Genomic DNA, 24,685 nt, shown 5'->3' on the forward strand with positions numbered 1-24,685 from the left:
TTTTGCATCATTTAAAAATGTGAAGCATTTGAGAAGTTTCCCAGCCTGATTTCAAAAGCCACACATTTGAAAATAAAAATGCTTTTTTCCCCCTTAAACTAACTCTTGTTGATGGTAGAAAGTTAAAAATTTAGATAAGCAAAAATAATATTTTTAAACATCCGTAGTCCCACTACCCAGAGATAACCACAATTAACCTCCTAGTGTATATATTTCCAGCCTTTGCCTAGACAAATATATTCGTATATGGGCTTGTTTTTCTCCCTTTGTTTTTTTTTTTTTTTTAAGTTTTTAAATGTTTATTTAGTTTTGAGAGAGAGAGAGAGAGAGAGAGAGAGAGAGAGCATGCACATGAGCGAGTGGGGGAGGGGCAGACAGATGGAGACACAGAATCGGAAGCAGGCTCCAGGTTCTGAGCTGTCAGCACAGAGCCCGACGCGGGGCTCGAACTCACAAACCGTGAGATCATGACCTGAACCGAAGTTGGATTCTCAGGATGCTCAGGATGCTCAACCAACTGAGCCACCCAGGTGCCCCTCCCATAAATGGGATGATACTGTACACGCCTCAGTAGTGGTGGTTGTTTTTAAAGACTTTGTTTTAGGACCAGGCTCTGATGTCATTCTCTGTGCCTCCTAGACCCTCTGGTATTCCATTTCTACTTCCCTCAGCATTTTGGCTTTGTTCTTTTTTTTTTTTTTTTTTTGTTAAGCTTATTTATTGGGGTGCCTAGGTGGCTCAGTTGGTTAAATATCTGACTTTTGATTTTGACTCAGGTCATGATCTCAGGGTTTGTGGGATTGAGTCCAGTGTTGGGCTCTGTGCTGACAACATGGGGCCTGCTTAGGATCCTCTCTCTCTCTTTCTCTCTCTCTCCCCCTCTGTTCCTCTCCTGCTCATGTTTATGCTCTCTCCCTCTCTCAAAATAAATAAATAAACTTAAAATGTAAGCTTCTTCTTAAAAAAAAAAAAAAAAAAAGGAATTTCCAGAAGGAAGTGTAAGTGAAGAGGGAAACTCCACAGCCCGAGGAGCAAAAATGCAGACACGCAGGCTTAGCATCCAGTGGGAAATAGAAATAAGAGGGAGTTCACTTATTTGTGCTTTCAGTGCATATTTATTGACCACCTCTTGTGGCCCCGAAACTTATTCTAGGTACTGGCAATACAGCAGCAAATCTCTGCTGTCATGAAGTTTTCATTGTACTGGACAGAGATAGGAAATAAACGCGTGAGAAAGAGACACACGGAGATTCTAGATGGTGACACATTTAATGAAAAAATAAAACACGGTGAGGTGATAGAAAGTGGCTTCAGCAGGGAGCAGGCCGCTTTAGACAGGTCACAAGAGGCTTAACGATAGAAGTAGGATTTGAGTCGATATAAGGAGGAGTCTAGGCAGCTGGACTAGCTTCCACAAAGGCTCTGGGGCAGGAGGGAGCTCAGGGTATTTGAGGAAGAGAAGGAAAGCCCATTGTGGATGGAGTGAAACAAGCAAGGAGAGCTAAAGCAGGTGATATGGGAGAGCTCGGCAGGGGCCTGACCACACGGGGCTTATAGACCAGGGTGAGGGCTTCAGTTCCTGCTAAGGATGACAGGAAGACAGGAAGACATTGGAATATTAAGGGGAGGTTTCCACTTTTATTTTTACTTTTATTTTTTTTATTTGAGAGAGAGAGAGGGCGTGAGTGGGGGATAGGGAAGGGGGGAGGGGGAGAGAGAGAGAGAGAGAGAGAGAGAGGGAGAGAGAGAGAATCTTAAGCAGGCTCCATGCTCAGATCCCGCAACCCTGGGATCATGAACTGAGCCGAATTCAAGAGTCAGATGCTCAACTGCCTGAGCCACCCAGGCACCCTGGGAGGTTTCCATTTTTAAAAGTTCCTGCTGGTTATTATTGTGAACATGGAGTGTAGGAGGGCATGAACGGCAGCAGGGAGGCTGATAAGAGATCACAGCAGTAAGTAGAGAAGTAACATTTTGGGATACGTGTGACAGTAGGAGCTGAAAAAAATAAAGAACAAGTTGGACAAGCATTTAGATGTGTAGACTGTGGACAAAGCGAGGTCACGTGACACAGAGGCTAGTGAAGCCGCTTAAAACAACCCGGGCAGCCCACGAGGCTTGAGGTACCCGAGGGATCCTGTTGCCCTCAGTGCCCAGAGGCCCACATGCTGTAGTAGGGGAACCCCTGCACAATTTTCTGTCTCCATTCATGTCACCTGAGCATCCAAACAATGGGCCTATGCCCTGATGTTTCAGACTTCTTAGGGGCAACAGCTCTTTCAGTATCTTCTAGAAGTCCCTCTCTCCCCAGTGCTCAGATCAACACTGCACTAAGGGGGTGGCTCAGTCAGTTAAGCATCCGACTCTTGATTTCTGCTCAGGTCACGATTTCACGGTTCGTGGGTTCGAGCCCCACATCAGGTTCTGCACTGCCTGAGAAGCCCGCTTGGGATCCTCTCTCTCCCTTGCTCTCTACTCCTCCCCTCCCCTGCTCACTCTCTCTCTCTCTCTCAAAATAAATAAACTGAAAAAAAAAATAATAAACTCTCCGCTTCCAATACCCTGTCCTCTGGTAGGGGAAACGTTTGTGCAACAACTTTTATACTAATGGAGTCCCAGGGACAGACTCCTCTAGTTCCCTACTTGAGCCTCCTTGCACTCCATGGCCAAACTTGTCTAACTAGCCCAGTGCTGGACACAGGTTCCAGCCAAGACGGCTTCAGCAGTGTTATTTTAAACCTTCCTAATTAATCTTCTCTAACATGTTAGAATATTAAGATCCTATTAGCAAAATTGATTTTGATAATCTAAACTTGAAATAAATACTTGGCTAGCAATACCTCTAATCTGAGTTTGCTGGATTTTTGAACGTTTTCCTCCGATTTAAAAAAAAAAAAAAAACAACAGGGAAACAAACCAAAGAGTTAGAAATAAGGCACGCTATTGTAATTTCTAGACTAAATTTGAGTGCTAAACCGAGTGTCCAAATACCAGATGTCAGTCGTTGGAAATATTCTCTTTTCGCACCAAAATTCAGTCTTCCCAATGTCTGAGCCAGTACTAATAGAAGATAGAAGAACTGTGCATCAATAGTGTCAGATTATTCAGGATTAGATTATGAGGAATTAATGTACCTGCTTGTCCAGTCAAGGGTCCATGGGTCCCTAGGATCAAAGGCTTATCCCTGGAGAAAAACTGAGCGTTGGTTTGAAGAAGAGCAGAGACTGAGGCTGCTCCCCTCAGCTTTTTCTCTTTCTCAGCCCCACTGCTACGTGCGGGTGGTTCGTGTGGGGTGTGTGTGTGTGTGTGTGTGTGTGTGTGTGTGTATGGGTGTATGTGTATGGGTGTGTGTGGTGTGTGTGTATGTGGTATGTGGGGTGTGTGTGTGGTGTGGGTGTGTGTGGTATGTATCTTCAAAGAGGAATCTGATGGCCCAGCTCAGATTTTCAAGCCATATTTTCAAGCCACAAGTCATAGGTCACTGACCAGGCCAGGAATTAGTTGCCTTTGGGCCTGAGGTCTATCTCTGACCGTGTGGGTTATGGCCAGGGAACTCAGGGTCATACGGTATACCACGTGATCATTCAGGAGCGGCTAGATCTTGGAGCAGGAGTCCCCCAGAAGAGGATAGATGGGCAGACATGCTAAAATACCCTTTGGTATATCCTCCCCATCTGGGACTCAGGGGCCCACTCAAGACTGCTAGGTTAATGTGTTGCTACCCAAGTCTCCTTGGTAGCAATAAGACCCAGGACCCAGTCCCTTGGGGGCATCTAGCTGATCCTGAGTTGCCATTGTCCCACCACCAACTGAGCCAGCCAGACACCCCTGAATAGAGTTTATCAAAAAAATAAGCTAAATATAAAATCAAAATAATTACTTTTCATATGTTTTCAAAATAATTTTACTTCTAAAATACTTAACACCACCTATCACAATTAAAAGGCAATATAAATATATTTTTTTGAAAAAAAATTTTTTTTTCAACTTTTTTTTATTTATTTTTGGGACAGAGAGAGACAGAGCATGAACGGGGGAGGGGCAGAGAGAGAGGGAGACACAGAATCGGAAACAGGCTCCAGGCTCTGAGCCATCAGCCCAGAGCCCAACGCGGGGCTCGAACTCACGGACCGCGAGATCGTGACCTGGCTGAAGTCGGACGCTTAACTGACTGCGCCACCCAGGCGCCCCTAAATATATTTTTTTAAAGACTTTATTTTTAAGTCATCTCTATACCCAACATGGGGCTTGAACTTACAACCCTGAGATCCAAAGTCACATGCTCTACCCACTGAGCCAGCCAGGCACCCTGGCAATGTAAATCTAGTAAATGAATATCAAACGTTAAATGGAAATTACTTAAGTAAAGCCAAAATGTTTGTTTTTGAAAATTCAGCGTAATTTTGTTAACTATTTTTATTTTTCGGGGTGCCTGGGTGGCTCAGTCGGTTGCGTGTCCGACTTCAGCTCAGGTTACGATCTCACGGTGCGTGAGTTCGAGCCCCGCGTCGGGCTCTGGGCTGATGGCTCAGAGCCTGGAGCCTGCTTCCGATTCTGTGTCTCCCTCTCTCTCTGCCCCTCCCCCGTTCATGCTCTGTCTCTGTCTCAAAAATAAATAAACGTTAAAAAAAAAAAATTTTTTTTTTTAAATCTATGCATTTCTAGAATAACACCACGTAGTGCCTTTGAAAAGAATATTCCGGGGGCGCCTGGGTGGCGCAGTCGGTTGAGCGTCCGACTTCAGCCAGGTCACGATCTCGCGTCCGTGAGTTCGAGCCCCGCGTCAGGCTCTGGGCTGATGGCTCAGAGCCTGGAGCCTGTTTCCGATTCTGTGTCTCCCTCTCTCTCTGCCTCTCCCCTGTTCATGCTCTGTCTCTCTCTGTCCCCCCAAAAATAAATAAACGTTGAAAAGAATATTCCGTATACAGGTGTAGTTGAAGAGTTGAATTGTTTAGTATTGCAAAATCCTTCCCAGTCAGCATGCACAACTGTTTTGAGTGCTGTGCTATTTTGTTAATTTGTGGGTACCTCCAGGACCACAAATTAAAACGCAAAGAAGATGTAAGAAAATGGAATTCAGGGGCACCTGGGTGGCTCAGCTGGTTAAGCGTCTGACTTCGGCTCAGGTCATGATCTCATGGTTTGTGAGTTTGAGCCCCACGTCGGGCTCTGTGCTGACTGCTCAGAGCCTGGAGCCTGCTTCAGGTTCGGTGTCTCCCTCTCTCACTGTTCCTCCCCTGCCTGTGCTCTGTCTCTCAAAAATAAATAAACATTTAAAAAGTTAAAAAAAAAAAAAAAGGAAAATGGAGTTCAGCACTCCTGAGAAATGATAGCTCAATAGGCAGAAATCTTTTATACTCACGCTGAGTCGTAGGAGGGAGGATTTGACAAATTAACCAGCTTCGTATCTCTCTTACCTAAATATTCTCCCTGCCCACCAGGATGCATTGTCTTTAATGCCAGCCCCTGCCCAGCTCACACGCTGCAAGGCATTGTTCTCAGCCACCTTTTGTATTGAGAACAAAGGACGAACGCACAGGGGCTTAACCAGCATTGGTGGATGTTGAGAATTACAGATTGCTCTCTGCCATGCTGAGCACCAGATCCTGGGTGATCCAGGCACCCGTTATGTTCTTCAGGTGACTCATATTATCAAGGAAGTCTGGGGGGGTGGGGGGAAGATAAGGAAGGGCAACAATATCGTAGATATTGTTAGAATTGTTAGAATTCCTACAACACAGTAGCTCAAACGACTGAAATTTGCAAAACTTATGGATGATTTTGCTAAAGAAATCATGCTTCAGGCTATTGTAAGATCACTTGTTGTATGGACGGAACTGATTTCACGTATATTTTCAAGTTTCAGTGTTAGCTTTAAATTTTAAAAATATGCTTATTTAGTAACATATTGGTATTATCAAGCATGATGACATTTACTTATTAATGTTCTAGAGTATGGCAAAACAAAATATTCTTGTTTATGCATTGGGGTGGGGGAAACATAAAGATCTTACAGAGACCCACGTAGACCAGCTATGCTGCTCATCCCAGGGTGACACATTTCTTTTCTTTTAAAAAAATTTTTTTAAAACATTTTTAAAATTTATTTTTTTAAAGGTTTTATTTCAATTCCAGTTATTTATTTACTGAGAGAGAGAGAGAGAGAGAGAGAATGTGAGAGGGGCAGAGAGAGAGGGTGAGAGAGAGAAATCCCAAGCAGGGTCCACGCTCTCAGCGCACAGCCTGATGCAGGGCTCAAACCCACGAACCATGAGATCAAATCAAGAACCTGAGCTGAAATCAAGAGTCGGACGTTCAACCAACTGAGCCACCCAGGTGCCCTGACATTTCTCTTCTGATGGTCTTTTTGCTAGAGGTAGTTGGATTTTTTGTTATCTGATATACACACACATACACAGACACACACATGCACACACTCCCTCTCTCCCTTCCTCCCTCCCTCTACCCTCAGTTTTCCAAATTATGCAATAACAGGAAGCAGAAATGACCAGAACTCACAATTCCAACTTTTGCTTAGCAAATTTACAGAAGGAAGTAAGAAAACAGGTGGGACCAGTCAAGGAACTGAGGCACACGAAGGTTAAGTGACTGTATTGGAAAGGACCATCAAGGGAAATACGAAGAAAGCTTTTCTAGATTAACCCCCAAACCACTGTGATGCCTGTGGCAGTGTGGAATTCTGGAACTCTTCTTATGACTTAGTCCGTATGCGTAACCACATGTTCCACTCCATTGCGGACTCTGCCTGATGTGTGGTACTTGGCTTACCAACGGAAACCTCATCTTATCTAGATCTCTCTAGCAATGCCACTTCATTTGCATTTACTGGGAGCAGTCGATTTTTCCCCCTGGATTTTGGTTACTAAACAGATGGAACTTTTCAAAGCTCAGAACAGCCACTCGGCGCAGGGCTGACCCAAGGTCAGTGTTCTGGTTGCTGTGCATCCTCTCTGAAAGGTGTCTGCTATTTCTTCCACTCCTTAGATTATTTTGCTTATTAGAGTCTGGTGTTCCCAGGGGGATCTGAGGGCGAGTGAGAACAAAAGCAAACAAGATGGCCTGAAAAACATTCCCTGTGCTTTTGACCTTCGAGGGACCTGCTAGGAAATGGAAAGCCTTTTGCTCTGCTTCCTGAGACAACTGTAGCAAAAGGAATTTTCAGCTGGGTATTATTTTTGGGAAGCGTTCAGATTTCTCTGAGCTGATTTTTTTCCCCCTAACAGAACAGGAGTAAAGAAATCCCAAGATTATCTTAACAAAAATAGAGACAATGCTACTCTGTCTGTCTCCCTGTGTGCTGAAGCAATTAGGTTAGGATAGTGTATTTATGTGAGTAGGCCCTTTCTCCAGACATGTTCAGAACTCAAAATGTTATGAAGATCTTTAATGCTATGATTTAAACCTAAAGACCTTTTCTGTAAGTTAGGAAAGAAAAAGAAGAAATGATTGGTACTTTTGGATAAGATAGCGACTCTGAATGCTAACATCGAATTCCACCCCACCTTGTGCCCCCAGTTCCTGAAAGAAGGGAATACAACACAGTAATGAGCATCAATGCCACATTTCAGAAATGTTGAGGGGTGCCTGGGTGGCTCTGTCAGTTAAGGGGCCAACTTCAGCTCAGGTCATGATCTCACGGTTCGTGGGTTCAAGCCTCACATCAGGCTCTGTGCCGACAGTGTGGAGCCTGCTTGGGATTCTCTCTGTCTCTCTCCCCCCACCTCTCTCTTTTTTATAAATAAATAGACAAACAAACAAATAAATAAATAAATAAATAAAGGAATGTTGAAGAATTTTTACTGGACTATAGCAAGTAGTCCATCTTGAAGGAAGAGGTCCAGGATATCCTGACGTGCCTTCTCCCCAGGAAGCAGAGTTCTAGAAGAATTATAGGAGATCCTGGATCCCACTAATATGTTCTTTTTTTTTAATGTTTATTTATTTTGAGAGGGAGGGAGAGAGAGAGCGTGAGCAAGAAGGGGCAGAGAGAGAGGGGAGAGAGGGAGTCCCAAGCAGGCTCTGCACTGCCAGCACAGAACCCAACATAGGACTCAATCCCATGGACTGTGAGATCGTGACCTGAGCCAAAACCAAGAGTCAGACGCTTAACCAACTGAGCCACCCAGGCGCCGCCCCACTCCCACCCCCACCCTCCACTCACTTAGGAAGAACATAAATGAAAGGTGAAAATAGACCTGGGTAATCACTACATTTGGAATCTCTTTTACCTTTAAAGAACAGTTGTACAGGAGGCCCATAGTTACAAGTGAGTCCCCTAGGGGGAAGGGGAACCCTTTCTGAGAATAGGTACAGCAATAAAGGAGGCTATATCAGGGACTTGGGGCCCCCCAGGCTAGTCTCACGGGCCTCAGAGAAAGCTGGCCCAGGTGCATCATCAAACACTTGGGGTCACAGTGTCTGCTCATGAGCTGATAACCCTGAGCCCTTCCTTTTTCCCTGAGGTCGAGGGTCAAAGAGGCCTTGAAATTAAGATAGGAGAAGAGCATCTTAGCATCTGGTAGACAGGAGGAGATGGTGACAGGATCCCAAGAGAGTCATCATTTACCTTGTTTCAGGGCCTAATAAGATGCTTGTCTCTCAATTTTCAAAGGTGGAAAGGCAGAAAAAAACCAACAACACAGGAACCATTAAAATATTCTGTGACATGAAGAGAAGGGAACATAGCTCCCGAGGAAAACCTCTCTGTGGAATAAGAGTTGGGGAGGAAAAGAGGCCCCTGGGTGTCTCAGTCGGTTAAGCGTCTGATTTCGGCTCAGGTCATGATCTCACAGTTCATGAATTCGAGCCCCATGTTGGGCTCTGTGACAGCTCAGAGCCTGGAACCTGCTTCACATTCTGTGTGTCCCTCTCTCTCTGCCCCTCCCCTGCTCACCCTATGTCTCTCTCTCTCTCAAAAATAAATAAACATTGAAAACAAAGTAAAAAAAATAAATAAAACAAAACAAACAACAACACACACACAAAACCCTATTATATTAAGAATTAGAAGACTGCTTTTTTTAACTATCCCAAACTAGTATCTTCAAAAATGCTTAGAGTATTCCCACTAATATTAGGTCAAAACTATCACCATTACTACTTAACATTGGTCCTCAAATTCCAGTTATTGCAAAGCAAGAAAAAGAAGTAAAGCGGGACTATTAGAAAGGTGTTGAATTTATTATTTGCACATCACATGATCATTTACATAAAAAACAAGTAAAGAGGTCAGTTATAAGTATATAAAAATCAATAGCTTTGAAGGGCACTGGGGTGGCTCCGTCGGTTAAGCATCCCAATCTTAATTTCACCTCAGGTCATGATCTCATGGTTTGTGGGATTGAGCCCCATGTCAGGCTCCAGAGCCTGCTTGGGATTCTCTTTCTCCCTCTGTCTCTGCCCCTCCCCTCTTCTCAAGCACACGCGTACTCTCTCTCAAAATAAATACACTTAAAAAAATTAACAGCTTCAAAATGTTAGTTTAAAAAACCCAGATTACATAAAATGGGTGTTATATAAATGTATTATATTAATAATAGCAACAAAAATATAAACAGAAAATGTCAAACCTTTAATGAAAGAGTATGCCTTGGGGTGAGGACTGGATATTGTCAAGAGGCTGTTCGCCTTGAATACATTTATAAATTTAATATAATTCCAATCAGAGTGACAAGGGGATTTTTATTTCGGAACTTGACAAGATATCTGGAAAAATAACCAAATAAAACACATTGACAGTCACCAAGAGCTGGGCTTGCATGGCAGATCTTAAAATGCCTCAGATCCTAAAGCCTCAGTGACCCAGGCAGACTTGCCCGGGCAGCTCTGAAAGGTCAGACAGATTCTTGTGTGTGACACTCAACACACAAGTGCACACTAAGAAATCGACATGAGAAGGTGAAGGTGCTCATTTTTTAAATGAGTTCACAGAAGAAAGATTGCAACTGGCCAATAAACAAATAGTTTTTGATGCAAAATAAAGCAGGATGTCATTGTTACCTACCTAACTGGAAAACAGGAAAGACTGTTGGGGAGATGAACCTTCCTGGACACTGCTGGGGAAGTGACCATGCCTGCCTGGCATCCCTGCCTCGTCTTCCTTTTTTTAAAGTGTATTTTATTTATTTTGAGAAAGAGAGAAAGAGAGAGAACCCTTGAGTGAGTGGGGGAGGGACAGAGAAGGGGAGAGAGAGAGAGAGAAATAGAGAGAGAGAGAGAGAGAGAGAGAGAGAATCCCAAGCAGGCTTTGCACTGTCAGCACAGGACCCAACTCAGGGCTCCATCTCATGACCCGTGAGACCATGACCTGAGTCGAAATAAAGAGTCTGATGCTTAGCTGACGGAGCCAGCCAGGCGCCCCCCACCTCTTCTTTTGATAATGGTACTCTGATATTTCCATAAGGAACCACCAACTTTCTCCCATAGTCCACATGCTTTAGGTGGGGCTGATCTCACTCACCCCACCTCCACCCCAGGGATAAGCAAAAGACTCAGGTCAGTAAAGGACATAACTTTTGCTTTAAACATCAAGAAAGAAAGCTTCCTTTCCACTGTGGTTGCTAAGGTGGTGGATTGTAGTTGAAGTTTACCTGGAGACAGTACCGCTCAGAGACAGAGCAAGACAGTGTCCAGGCAGCATGGTTTGAGCCCCTGGATCCAGTCATTCCTGAAACAAGATGTGCCTTCCTCACCCCCAAGGTCCTAGCCATGTGGGCCAATGCCTTCCTTTTGCTGTTGTTACTCAGTTAGGTTCCACTTAGCTTTTTGTCACTTGTAACACTCTAATACACCTATCCATCCCGCAATTCCCTTTCTAGGAAATGGGCTAGGGAAATAATCAGATGTGTGTTCAAAGTTTAATGTCTAACGGTATTTTATCACAGAGTTACTTATAAAAGCAAAAAATTAGAAACAACAGGACATTGATCAAATAAATTATAGTATATCTACAAGATAAAAGACACAACAATTAAAAATAATGATTTAGGAAGTTAGTTAAGGAAGTATTTTTAGGATATGTGCAGTCAGTAATTCTTTTCTTTGTGCTTATATGTTCATCTCCATTTTTTCTTAATGAGCAAATATTTCTATAATTAGGAGGGTAAAAAAAAAGTATGTATTTTTTAATTTAATTTTTAATTTTTTAAAATTTACATCCAAATTAGTTAGCATATAGTGCAACAATGATTTCAGGAGTAGATTCCTTAGTGCCCCTTACCCATTTAGCCCATCCCCCCTCCCACAACCCTTCCAGTAACCCTCAGTTTGTTCTCCATATTTATGAGTCTCTTCTGTTTTGTCCCCCTCCCTGTTTTTATATTATTTTTGTTTCCCTTCCCTTAGGTTCATCTGTTTTGTCTTTTAAAGTCCTCATGTGAGTGAAGTCATAGGATTTTTGTCTTTCTCTGACTGACTAATTTCACTTAGCATAATACCCTCCAGTTCCATCCGCGTAGTTGCAAATGGCAAGATTTCATTCTTTTTGATTGCCGAGTAATACTCCATTGTATATATATATACCATGTCTTCTTCATCCATTCATCCATCGATGGATATTTGGGCTCTTTCCATACTTTGGCTATTGTTGATAGTGCTGCTATAAACATGGGGGTGCCTGTGTCCCTTCGAAACAGCACACCTGTATCCTTTGGATAAATGCCTAGTAGTGCAATTGCTGGGTTGTAGGGTAGTTCTATTTGTAGTTTTTTGAGGAACGTCCATACTGTTTTCCATAGTGGCTGCACCAGCTTGCTTTCCCAAAAGTATGTATGTTTTTAAAAATCCATGATTAGAGAAAATTATACATACCACTGATTTATCCATCTTTTTTTTTTTCCCATCATCATATCTTTTACTTCTACTCAATCTCCCCTGGTGATTTTATGTTTTTAATTCTTAAAATTTATTTATTTTTTTTAAATGTTTATTTTTGAGAGAGAGAGAGAGAGAGAGAGAGACAGAGAGACAGAGAGACAGAGGAAGAGGCAGAGATAAGGAGACAGAGGATCTGAAGCAGGCTCCCCACTGTCAGCCCAGAGCTGAATGCGGGGTTCGAACTCATAAACCGTGAGATCATGACCTGAGCTGAAGTGAGACGCTTAACCAAATGAGCCATCCAGGTGCCCCTCCCTGGTGATTTTTTAACCCACCTTACCAGGTAATATCGTTCTGAAGAATGGGGACTGTTATTTCTATGTTCAATGCAGTTGCTAGCCCATTGTGGACATTTAACAAAATAACATGTAATTGTACCTGGCAAGTACTCCCTTCAAGAATTTTGTTGTGATATTAGGGTCAAAGTGGTGAAGCAAAACCCATCCAAGACATCCAAGAAAGCTCAGGCCTTCCACCTCCCTTACCTCTCTTCCTTACTGAACTTCCCCTTCCCAGCGAAGTGTTTATCTCGACCCAACACACCTGATTTTGTTTGTGTATATTCAGCCCCAGAGATTGGGTGGATGTGGACTGATAATGAGGGCAAGGTGTCCTCTACTCTTATCATTTTATTTATTTTTATCTCTATGAAAATCGGATGCTATACAATCTTGTTTTTTTATCAGCAGCAACCTCAGTTGTGTCCAGAGGTTGTCGTCATGAGCATCCATGCCCAGTAAAGCCTGGGGGTCTCTCTTAGCAAAAGAACACTCTGAACTAGTTTCCTACAACCGTGCTATCCTCTATGGTAGCCACAAGCCACATATGGTACTTAAATTTAAATTAAGTAGGGGGCGCCTGGTTAGCGCGGTCAGTTAAGCAGTGGGCTTGATTTCAGCTCAGGTCATGATCCCAGGATCGAACCCTGCTTCAGGTTCTGTACTGGGCATGAAGCCTGCTTAAGATTCTCTCTCTCTTTCTCTCTGCCCCTCTCCCCTGCTTGCACTCCCTCTTTCTCTTTTAAACAAATAAATGAATAAATAAATTTAAATTAAGTAAAATAAAATTAAAATAAAAATTCAATCCCTCAGTCACACTAGCCACACTACCAGGGCTCCATAGCCACACCTAGCTGGGGGTTCCATATGAGATGACTTAGACACAAAACATTTTAAGCATCCCAGAAAAATCCTGTGACAGTGTTGGTCTAGAAAATCCCTTATGCTCTCCCACCTAATGGAATTTAAAACAACGGAAACTAGTTCTTAGGATACCATGTTAGCCATGAGCAGAGATTGTAAATATCCCTCTTCCGGGCAGGACAAGAGGGAAATTCCTTTGTGTTAAACTTTCTGTACTCAACTGACTTTGGAGGCTTAGGAATCTTTATCAGAATTTGTTTTAGAAGGAAGACAAGAATTAAAAAAAAAATCTTCTAAGTCAGAGAGGATTTTTTTTTTTTTTTGCTAAGATTCTTTGCTCTTTTCCATTTTAATCCAGTCTATTTGGGGATCCCAAAAGTTGATTTGATGGATTAGCTTTCTGGAACAACAAGGGTCACACTATTTTCTCAGGCCCTCTGCCTACTGGTTACTTCTCCAGAGTGTCAACAAGCTCTTTTCTTGTCTATTGGATATTGTTTTTAAGCACTGACAAAGATCAACAATTTAATAGGACTGCTGATGAAAGTTATAAACTGTTACAGCCTCTATGGAGAGCAATTTGGTGTCTCTATCAAAGTTACAAATGCACATGGCCTTTGACCCAGGAATTCCCCTTCATGAATTTATCCCACAGACATACTCATGCAGCAAAAATGACATCTGTGCCAGGTTATTCACTGCTGCACTATTTAGAAACTTTGGAACAACCTACATGCCCATGAATAGGGATCTGCTTAAATATGCTATGTCATTCATATAACAGAATACTGTGAACATACATACCATACAAAAGGGTGGAAAAGCTCTTTATGTGCTAGCTGGGAACCATTTCAAAGATCTATTGTTAGGTGAAGAATAACACGCCATTATTTGTGTTTTTGAAAAGGTATAGAGTAGAGGAATATTTACATGTGTAATATTACATGTGTACAGAATATTTACATGTGTGGAGAAGAGTGCCAAAAGCACTTTGCCAAACCTGATAACTTTGACTGACTTCATGGTCTAGCAAGGCCCTGGGGCCTGAAGAATGACAGGATTTTAATGGGACATCCCCTCACAAATATGAGGTTCTGAAGGTCTACCCCTCTCTGAGAGAGGAGGGAAATGGGGAGCTGTAGGGGGTGAGGGGTGAGAAGGAAACTTTAAGGACATGTACTGAGGTACCATTTCAGTGTTGTATCATGTGGATCAATTGTCGATTAGAAAATATATTTAAAGGGGTGCGTGGGTGGCTCAGTTGGTTAAGCATCCAACTCTTGATTTTGACTCAGGTCATGATCTCATGATTGGTGAAATCGAGCCCTGAGTCAGGCTCTGTGCTGACAGCGTAGAGCCTGCTTGAGAATCTGTCTCTCTTTCTCTCTGCCCTTCCCCTGCATGCGCATGCTTTCTCTCTCTCTCTCTTGCAAAAAGTAAGTGAACTTAAAAAATTAGGAAATATAATTTAAAATAGAAAAACATTGAGTTTTCCAAAAGACTCCCTCACCTTAAACCTTTCTTTCACAGTTTTTGTTAACTGATAAATTGGGAGTTAGAGGAATGGCTTTCATGTCTGGTAACATGACAGACTGGGTAACCCTACTGAGTCTCCCTCTGAGAATGGCTAATTATGACAGATGAAATATGAGACGTGTCTTCTTGAATGTATCTGTGATCTGGGAAGAAAGTAAACAATCCCTGGACAAGGACCAGAGAAGAGTGCCAAAGGCACTTTGCCAGACCTGATAACTTTGACTGACTTCATGGCCTAGCAAGGCCCTGGGGCCTGCAGAATGTCAAGATTTTAATGGGACATCCCCTCACAAATACGAGGTTCTGAAGGCCCACCCCTCAGGGAAGAGATAAATTTAAAATACCACTCCCCCCCCCCCATACACACAACAAATAAAATACAACAAAACAAAATAAAATAAAATACCACCCTCACCTCCAGCAGTCTACAAAGAAAGTAGCCTTTTTCTTTTTTAATGTTTATTTATTTGAGAGAGAGAGAGAGAGAGATACAATGCAGGTGAGGAGCAGAGAGAGAGGGGGAGACAGAGTATCCAAAATGGGCTCTGCACTGACAGCAGCGAGCCCAGCTTGGGGCTCCAACTCACGAACCATGAAATCATAACCTGAGCCGAAGTTGGATGCTCAACGGGCTGAGCCACCCAGGTGCCCCGAAAGTAGCCTATCTTAAATCTTGGCACGGAGAATGGGGGGAACTCCTTCTCTACCTCCATCCCCAAGAAATCTTAAACCCAAGCTGGTTCCACACAGGTTGCAGCCTGAACTTCAGAACCTCAAGGTGAGGATGTACAGTGGTCCCTGGAAGATAATGTTCTCTAGTGCCTGACAGAATCAAGCACAGACCCTTTCTGGAAGAACCCACTTTTATCTTTGGACTCAAAGAATTTCTACAGAAAAGGGAGATGAAGGGGCACCTGGGTGGCTCAGTTGGTTAAGCGTCTGACTTCGGCTCAGATCATGAGCTCGCAGTTTGTGAGTCTGAGCCCTGAGTTGGGCTCTGTGTTGATGGCTCAGAACCTGGAGCCTGCTTCAGATTCTGTGTCTCCCTCTCTGTCTGCCCCTCCCCTGCTGGCACTCTGTCTCTCTCTCTCTCTCTCAAAAATAAATAAACATTAAAAAAATTTTTTTTTAAGAAAAGGGAGATGAAAATTGAGAAGATTAGTAAACACTCAAGGAAACAAGGCATCACAAACAGGAGCTCACAGAACCCAAATGTAGAATCCGACTTGCAAAATCACCGGATATTGAAATGATCAGAGCTGGAACATTCGAGAATAAAAGAGGGACTTCAAACTCTGAGTAAGAGTGAAGGGTTTTAAAAAAGAACCAGGGTTGGGGTGCCTGGGTGGCTCAGTTGGTTGAGCGTCAGACTTCGGCTCAGGTCATGATCTCGCGGTTGTGAGTTCAAGCCCCCATCAGGCTCTGTGCTGACAGCTCAGAGCCTAGAGCCTGCTTCAGATTCTGTCTCCCTCTCTTTCTCTCCGCTCCGCCCCAGCTCGCGTTCACACACACACACACTCTCTCTCTCTCTCAAAAAACAAAAACAAAAACAAAAAAACATGTAAAAAAGAATCAGGGAAGCCTGGGTGGCTCAGTTGGTTAAGCCTCCAACTTCGGCTCCGGTCATGTCATGGCTGGTGGGTTCGAGTTCCTGGTTGGGCTCTCTATTGTCAGCACGGAGCCAGTTCAGCTCTTTGATCCTTTGTCTCCCTCTCTCTGCCCTTACCCCCTTGTGTGCTCTCTCTCTCTCTCTCTCAGCATTAAAAAAAATTTTTTTTCAGAAAGAACCAGAGAGCTCATAAAAGTAAAATATGTTTACTTTACGTATGCGTGAATTCCAATGGAAGTTTGTTCTCACACAACCTATGAAGCATGTGCTTGCCCACCAGAGCTCTGTGTGTGGCAAACACTGTAAGTTGCCCACCCAACAGAACCCAGCTTTACCTGGGCATCAGGGGATCTTAGCTTCCTTCCGGGGAGCCACGCCTCCTCTCCAGCCCCAGGGCCTGAATCCTGATTGGTCAAACTCTAAACCAATCCCGGTTGTCTGTTCTTTTTGCCGGTGATTGATAGGCAAAGGGTTGTGAAGCCATTCTAGGCCTTAAGATACAAGGGGGAGTCAGCTGGGGGCTTTGGGAAAAGAAAGTAGCCTTTTCTGCCTCTGTAAAGAGATAAATGGAGAAACACAGCACTTTTCTAACTCTAGCCATTGCTGTCTGCAGTGTGAAGCACGGAGCTACAACAGCCATCTTAGGGCCGTGTGGGGAGCTGGCCTAGAAGGACAAACCAGTACTCTGAAGGTAAGGTGGCAAGAACCTGAGCCCTTAGTGACTCAATTTCTGGTCAATTAACTAACTGACATCATCTGACCTCCAGAATTCTTGCTATATGAGATGACTCCTTTCACAGTTGTGTACGCCGTTTTGAGTTGGGCTTTCAGTGATTTGCATCAGGAGGCTTCTCGAGGGACAGCCCACACTCTCACACTGCGACACACACCTGGGGCAGCAGATCAAACCCAAACAAGAGGAGCAGGGACTAAATTCACAACCAGTTGGCCGCTCCCCTGGATCTTCTAGAAAAACTGTGGTTGGCCTCTCCCCAACTTCCAGAGGACAAGGGTCCAGGGGCAATGGGATGTGGTCTGGCACTTAGGAACTGAAGAAGAGTATCTGCTTTACACCGAGAGTTCAGCTTTTGACGTCATTCGTGTAGTTACTCATTACAAGTGTGTAGACACTAGGTAGGATGTAAGGACAAACAGTGCTGTAGAACAAACAGGGTGCATCTTCAGGGGCCCCTCCCTTCCACGCTCACCAATCGCCTTGTTGGTGTCAACCCCACCCCTCTCCACAGGTACCGGTCCCTCTTGCAGACTCTTTGACAGGAGGTAGAATTCTGTACCATCTGAGAGTTTGCGTGTGGGCTGGATCAGGCCCAGCGTGGACCTTGCGCACTAAAAAATCAGAGTGAGCTCTTAAACAGCACCCTTCTGCTTTGGGGTGAACTCTATTCCCTAGCCTATTCCATACCCACTGGGAACCTAAAGAAGGGCTGGAGTCAGACTTCCTACAGAAATCTATTGATTCATTCCAAGAGGAGCTCACCATGCCCTATTTAAACCTCTGTGGTTTTTTAAAAGTTTTTATTTAAATACCAGTTAGTAAACCTACAGTGTAATATTAGTTTCAGACGTACAATATAGTGATTCAACACTCCTATACATTACTCAGTGCTCGTCACAACAAGTGCACTCCTTAATCCCGCCACCCATTTCACCCATCCCCCCATCCACTTCCCTTCTGGTAACCATCAGTTTATAGTTAAGAGTTTGTTTCTCTATAGTTAAGAGTTTGTTTCTTGGTTTGCCTCTCTCTCTGTCCCCCTCTCTCTCTTTTTCCCCCTTATTCATTTTAAACCTCTATGATGTTGCACATTCTATTTACTCTCCTTGCTCACCTGCCGAGCTCATACTCACTCTTCAAGGCCAGCTGAAATATCATTTCCTCCATGAAGCCACCATAATTCCCAGTCTCTCTTCACACCATTATCCCTCCTTGACAAAACAGATCACCTCTTTCTCCACACTCCCAGCATGCTTTGGACACATCTTTGTTCACTTGGTATTGAAAATCATTTGCTTGTGTGTGTGTATTTCTCTCTCACACATTGCTACTCTAATATGAGTATACATATGACTGAGAAAACCATAATTTCGAAAAGATTAAAATAAGCCCTTTATGAGGATATATAACAAACTTCTACAATCAACAATAAAAATAACAAATACCCAATTAAAAATGTGCAAAGGACCTAAATCAACATTTCTCCAAAGGAGATATAAAAATGGCCAATTGCACATGAAAGATGCTCAATTATCATTAGTCGTCAGCAAAACCACAATGAAATGCCACTTCATACTCACTAGGATGGAAAAAACTGATAATAACAAGTGTTGGTGAAGATGTGGAGGAACTGGAACCCTCACAAACAGCTGGTGGGAATGCAAAACAGGGTAGCCACTTGGAAAACAGTCTGGCATTCCTCCAAAAGTTAAACATAGAGTTACCACATGAATCAGCAATTCCACTCCTAGATACATACCTACTAGAAAGGCAAACATGTCTACACAAAAACCTGTACATGAATCTTCATAGCATCATTACTCATAATAGCCAAAAAGTAGAAACAGCCCAAATGTCCATCGACTAATGAACGGATCAACAAAATGTAGTATATCCATATGATGGAATATTATTTGGCAATAAAAAGGAATGAAGTATTGATTCATGCCACACCATGGATGAACCTTGAAAACATTATGCTTGGGGCTCTTGGGTGGCTCAGTCAGTTGAGAATCCAACTCTTGATCTCAGCTCAGGTCATGATCTCATGGTTCATGGGTTTCAGCCTTGCATCAGGTTCTGTGTTGGCAGTGCAGAGCCTGCTTGGGATTCTGTCTCTCCCTCTCTCTGCCCCTCCCCCTCTCATGCTCTCTCTCTCTCAAAATAAATAAATAAAAACTTAAAAAAATAAAATAAACCCACCACATTATGCTTAATTGAAAGTAGCCGATCACATGAAACCACTTATTGTAGGATTCCTTTTCTTTTCTTTCTTTTCTTTTTCTTTCTTTCTTTCTTTCTTTTTTTTTTTTTTTTTTTTTTTTTTTTTTGGTATAGGATTCCAAATATCCAGAATAGTAAATCCATAGAGACAGGAAGTACATTAGTAGTTGCCTAGGACTGAAGAGGTGGGGGTGGGAACAGGACGGGGAGTGCTAACAGGCATAGTGTTTCTTTTTTGGGTGATGAAATTGTCCTAAAATTGATTGTAATGATGTTTGCACAACTCTTAAATATTGTAAAAACCATTGAACTGTACACTTTAAATGGGCATATGGGCGTATGTGCATGGTAAGTGAATTATATAATATCAATAAGGCTGTTTTATATATCACATAAATACATTAAAAACAAAGCAAAAAAACCTCCAAACAGAGCCAGCCTCCAGCCTTCTTCCTGTTTCCACAGCAGAGGTTTCTCTCCTGTTTGCCTTTAATCCATTTTATCTTCCTGTTGACTAGAATCCACCCAGCCAGCAAACTCATGTTTGCTCTGCGGTAACATCCCGAGGATGCACCAGGCCCAGGGCCTGACACTTCTCAGCAGTGCTTGCCAACTAGGTCAGTGTTAGGGAAGGCAAACAGCCCAGGCTGGCCCTGTGGCTATTTCAGAACATGACAACATGAGGGCGTGAGAAGCAGCCAGAGAGAGCCCCTCCACAGGCTTCCCCTGGATAGGACACAGGAGGCCTTTACTTCTGGTTGAGACTGCTTACTGACCCAGGAGGTAAAGCTGGATACCGAGGCCTGGGACTGGAAATAAGAAAGCACTTCCAGAGGACAGGGACCGACTCTGGGGAGTCATGACAGTGGAAAGGAAGGGAACAGAGGCTGAGCAAGCACTGTGCCATGAAGACTCCTAGCTGCCTTACACACTGATCGCGTTCAATCTTCCCAATGATTATGTGAGGTGTGAGGGAGGGATTCTCATTACTCCTGTTTTACAAATGATGGGACTTAAGTTCAAAGAGGTGAAGTAACTTGCCTAAAGTTGCATAGCTAGAAGTGCTCGAGCTGGATTCTACTCTTTAAAAAAAAAAAAAAAGATTCATAATAGCCTAACTATCCCCCCACAGTAGTGGACTGGTTAAATTCATTATGCTTCATTTATACAGTGGGACAGTATGCAGATACTAAAAGAATTAGGCATGCATTAAATACTGATATGGAATGATCACTGATGACTTTAAAAAAATTTTTTTTTAAGTTTATTTATTTATTTTGGGAGAGACCGAGAGAACGTGGCAAGTGGAATAGTCTTTCCTGACCCCTCAGCTTATGGAGATTGTATGGTTTTCCTTTTTAAAAAAATTTTTTTAATGTTTATTTATTTATTTTTATTAAAAAATTTTTTTAGTGTTTATTTTTGAGAGAGAGAGAGAGAGAGTGCGTGCGCATGAGTGGGGGAGGGGCAGAGAGAGGGAGACACAGAATCCAAAGCAGGCTCCAGGGTCTGAGCTGTCATCACAGAGTCTGACGTGGGGCTCAAACTCACTAACCGTGAGATCATGACCTGAGCTGAAGTCTGACCCTTAACTGACTGAGCCACCCAGGCGCCCCAATATATATTTTTTTTGGGGGGGGGACAGAGAGAGAGAGAGAGGGAGACACGGAATCTGAAGCAGGATCCAGGCTCCAAGGTGTCAGCACAGAGCCTGATGCAGGGCTGAAACCCATGACCTGTGAGATCATGACCTGAGCTGAAGTTGGAGGCTTAACTGACTGAGCCACCCAGGCGACCCAGTATGGTTTCCCTTTCTTGCTCCAGGTTGGTTCCTTTCTCCATAGGAAAGCAGATTATGTCAGCAATAGTCCAGCGCCTGCCTGTCTGGCACTCAAAGATCGTAGGTGCTTAATATGAGTTAGCCTTCCTTCCTCCTCCTCCCCACTTAAATGATCTCTCAACAAAGGTAGGGAGAAATGAGGCTTCCCTTCCTCCTAGAACATATGTAGACTTCGTTTCTCCTTGAGATTGCTCAATTTCCCTTCCTGTGTTTGCAATTTCTCCAAGTATGTGACTTGCATTTGGCAACTCTTACCCTATGGCAATGGGGACAGTGGAGTTATGCCTCACCTACCACATTATCCTGCCACAAAGTCAAACTGCACTCATTGGCCAGACCCACCTGCCCCCTATCTCTGCTGAGAGCTCTTCTCACCCTAGCCAGCTCTGGGACCTGTCCTATCTTCTCTGGGCCCCAGTCCCATTAGATGGAGGACATTTCTCTCTTTTTTTCCCCCCTCACCACCTAGCATTTGAACCCCTTTCTTATGTCTGGAGGACCCTTGACTTTATGGTCTTATTAGGAGGAGGCACCCACCTCTCACTAGAGAAATGGAAAATGCTATGCTAGAGTTACGTTCCTTATTCTCCTCTTTGCAACTAAGGCCAGGGCATGTAGTCTAGGCTTACCAGATGGAGGGGCCTGCACCAGACTTTGGTGGGTAGCTGGCGGTAGGGGGGCAAGCAAGGGACCCCAGAGCATGTCCACTGCTGGTGGTGAAGAACACGGCAGGTCTGGATTCCCAGCACAGCCTGGGCAGCAGAACTAGTTAAGACACACACAAGGGAAGTTCCTCCGTTTGGGGCTGTGTCCCTGGCAGCTCTGATCCCAGTCCTTGAGTCTCCTGGGAGTGCTCATCCCCTTTTTGAGACCTCTTCTCTTAATTTAGTCACTTAGTTTCTGTGGCTTATAGCAAGGAACTCGGACGGTTTTACAGTGACAGAGTCTCTGACCTGTCCCTCTGAGCCTGACTTTCTCATCAGTCCTCACTTTAAGCAAGACAAAGGGGACACGGAGGCACATGGCTGGTTCCATTGGTTGAGCGGGCAACTCGTGATCTCGGGGCTGTGGGTTCAAGCCCCATGTTGGGTGTAGAGATTACTTAAAAATAAAATCTTAAAAAAGAGAGACAGAGAGGGGCGCCGGGGCGGCTCAGTCGGTTAAGCGTCCGACTTCAGCTCAGGTCATGATCTCACGGTCCGTGAGTTCGAGCCCTGAGTCAGGCTCTGTGCTGACAGCTCAGAGCCTGGAGCCTGTTTTGGATTCTGTGTCTCCCTCTCTCTCTGACCCTCCCCCATTCGTGCTCTTTCTCTCTCTGTCTCAAAAATAAATAAACGTTAAAAAAAATTAAAAAAAAAAAAGAGAGAGAGAAAGGGGACGCAGAATGCATCTCAGGAAAGGTGTTTGTGTGCTCACACTGTCCTTTTGCAGCCCTCCACCCGGCGTTGTGTAAAGTATACTGAACTCAGAGTAGCAACCCTGTGCGTTAGTCTTCATTTTGTCAAAGCCACCCCAGTGACCTGAGGCGCATGGGGGAGGGGCTCTCATTCCTTTGGCCTTTGCCTCTGAGCGCCAAGATGGCAGTTCCAGCCATTACAGCCATGCACAAAGAAGGAAGGCGGCTGTCCAGCTTCGAGAGGGCTAAGGCTTTCCAGAAATCCCTGGTGGGCTAGTGCTTCTTCAACATTGGCCAGAACCATGCCCCAGAACCCCCAGCCACAAGGGAGGTGAGGTGCCATGTCTTCCACAGAGGAGGAAACCGAGGGAAGTCAAGGTTGGAAGGGCAATGGGTCCAACCTACCGTGTCTGCACAGGTTTTGAGAGGGAAGCATGCGGCGCCGTAGGGGCGGAAGCGGACACATCTAACTCTATCAGGGGTGCTGGGGGTGATGGGAAAGGGCTTCCCAGGCTAAAGGCCCAGCTTAGCAGCGTTCTAGGCAGAGCCAACCACAGGAAGCGCAGGGCCTGTGCTCCGGAAATGAGGCCCCATCGGTCAGAAGGGGTCAGATGCTCACGAGTTCGGTTTTCCTCAGCTATTTGCTGAATCGTCTGGGGTGCTTTGGAAATAGATTTCAAGGCATTCTCAGATTTACCTAATCGGAACCTCCAGGTGATGCCTGTGAGTGTGAGACTCCAGTCTCAACCAGGGGTTCTAGAAGCGTAGGTGCCAAAGCTAAAGCTGCCCACAGGGGCCCCACCCTGACCACAGAAGCAGAACAGGAGTCTAGCAATTAGGGAGCTGCCTGCTGAGGGATGGTCCTGGGGGCACTGCTAACCCATCAGTTTCCTGGGGCCAGGAATGAAGGAGGACTAGTTCTGCATGGTAAAAACAAACCCTGGAGAAATAGCCACAGAGTCTTCTAGATTCTTTCTGGGTGTGACTGAGGCTGCACCTTCTCAGGCTTTTGGCTCTTCTCAAAGCCAGTCCAGCCAGGCCCGTGCCCTTCCCAGGGGACCAGAAGGAACTGGAGGAAAGATGAATCATCAGAACAGAAGGTCGCACTCTCCTAGTTGGTGCTCACCCGCCCCTTAGGGCTTCCGCTACTGCTCGGCCCCTACCTCTGCAAACCCTAACTCCCCACCATGGAGTTAGTCCAAGAAAGGTGCAGCTGTAAGTTGCTGGATTTGAGGGACGGGAGGCAGGAAGAGGCACCCGTGGTGCTGGTATCTACCCTCTGCACTGGTTTAGAACTAATGCAGGACAGCCTGCTCCCAGCATCACTGGTTTTGCAGGGCAAAGCTTCATTTCTCTCTAGTTGGACATATGTCCTAAATCAAATGGAGTGACCTCTAGGACTCCGGGCTGGCCCTAGCGTTGGTAGCTAGAGAAGACATAGAAAAAAACATTGCACCAATTTGTAATGTGTAGCACTGGCCCTCAAAATGTGAAGTTGGGGGGCACCTGGGTGGCTCAGTCAGTTAAGGGTCGGACTTCAGCTCAGGTCCTTGACTTCTAGCCCTGCACTGGGCTCTGTGCTGACAGCTCAGAGCCTAGAGCCTTCAGGTTCTGTGTCTCCCTCTCTCTCTGCCCCTCCCCAGCTCGCACTCTTTATGTCTCTCTCTCAAAAATAAAATGTTAAAAAAAAAATGTAAAAAGTTAATTAAATTAAATTAAAAATTTTAATTTAAATTAAAAATTTAAAAAATAATTTAAAAAAATTTTTAATAAAAAAATGTGAAGTTGGGTGCATTTGTCTTGGGTCATCTTCCCATCTCCCCTTTCATTTTGTCAACATTTATTTGAGGTTTATTTGAGGACCTGCCCTCTGCCAGAGGCTGTGCTAGTCTGTCCTCCCTCCTGCCCCCAGGAACAGAAACTTCCAGTCTGGAATAGACAGAGACTCTTCATCATCCCTGTGATGATCCCTGACAGAGCTCATCATCCCTGTGATGAGCAGGGAGGTCCCGAGGCAGGATGGCCAGAGGAACCTCAAGGCTGCCAGTGCAACTGGAATAGGGTGAGCAAAGCAGAGAATTCTTTGTAAGAAGAGAGACCGAGAAGAAGTTGAAGAGTACCAGCTTTGCAGTCATGCATGCTTGGGACCCACTGTTTCCTGGCTGTCTACATTTAGGCAAATGGCGTAATCTCCCTACTGCTCATTCTCCTTATCTATAAGATGGGAAAAAACAGTGCATTCACGGTGCTCTCCATGCTTCCTTAAAAATAAGTGGCGGCTATTATTAGGGTTATTATAAACACCCGA

At 44.4% G+C, this 24,685-nt stretch overlaps 1 long non-coding RNA gene across 1 annotated transcript in view; it reads left to right on the top strand.

Annotated features, from left to right (window-relative positions):
- Window positions 1-17,777, top strand: part of LOC123603290 — a 41,184-nt gene extending 23,407 nt beyond the window's left edge. The window contains exon 3 of the long non-coding RNA XR_006714817.1: window positions 16,796-17,777. This is a non-coding gene — a long non-coding RNA (uncharacterized LOC123603290). The remainder of the gene's footprint in view (window positions 1-16,795) is intronic.
- Window positions 17,778-24,685: the final 6,908 nt, after the last annotated feature.

Source organism: Leopardus geoffroyi, chromosome E1 (genome assembly GCF_018350155.1).
Source record: "Leopardus geoffroyi isolate Oge1 chromosome E1, O.geoffroyi_Oge1_pat1.0, whole genome shotgun sequence".
Classification (NCBI taxonomy): Eukaryota; Metazoa; Chordata; class Mammalia; order Carnivora; family Felidae; genus Leopardus; species Leopardus geoffroyi.